Here is a 647-nt window from a genome sequence, read left to right as displayed (position 1 = left end):
ATACTTCATCGCAAGTAGCTCCTTGTCATGAACTGGGTAGTTCTTCTCTGTAGCTTTGGGCTGTCGAGATTAGAACGCGATCACCCGATCTCGCCCATCGACGTCTGCTTGCAGCAGTGCACAGCCGATATATAGCAAAGCCCGAATCGTCACAGACGACGCTGTAAGGACGATCAGGGCCTGGCAGCACCAGTATTGGTGCATGCAGTAGGCTGTCTTTGACCCCGTCAAAGCGTCCTAATGTTCGGTGCTTCAACACCATTTCGCGTCGTTTTTAAGATGATTGGATAATGACCGGGTCATTTCTGCGTAATTTACTCTGTACTTACGTATAGAATTGGCAAGACCAAGCCACTTACGCAAGTCCTTATGGTTCTTTGGAACCGGCCAATCTACAATGGCATTGACCTCAGCGGGATCCACTCGAAGGCCACGCTTCCTAATGAAGCACCCTAAAAAGAGAATCTCTTCTGTGCCAAAGATGCGCTTGTCAGTATTGGCGTGCAGTTTGTTAGTGCGCATGCACTCGAGCACAGCTTTTTGATGGACGATGTGGTTCTCCTTATCCGTCCTCCCGTTATGCGCGACTGTGAGCGAAATTGCCGTCAACGTATGTCTGCGCATACGCCCTGTGGGGCCTGAACAAC

The sequence above is a fragment of the Plasmopara halstedii genome, assembly GCF_900000015.1.
Source record: "Plasmopara halstedii genome assembly, contig: Scaffold_2881, whole genome shotgun sequence".
Lineage (NCBI taxonomy): Eukaryota > Oomycota > Peronosporomycetes > Peronosporales > Peronosporaceae > Plasmopara > Plasmopara halstedii.
Note: the sequence above shows the minus strand (reverse complement) of the source record.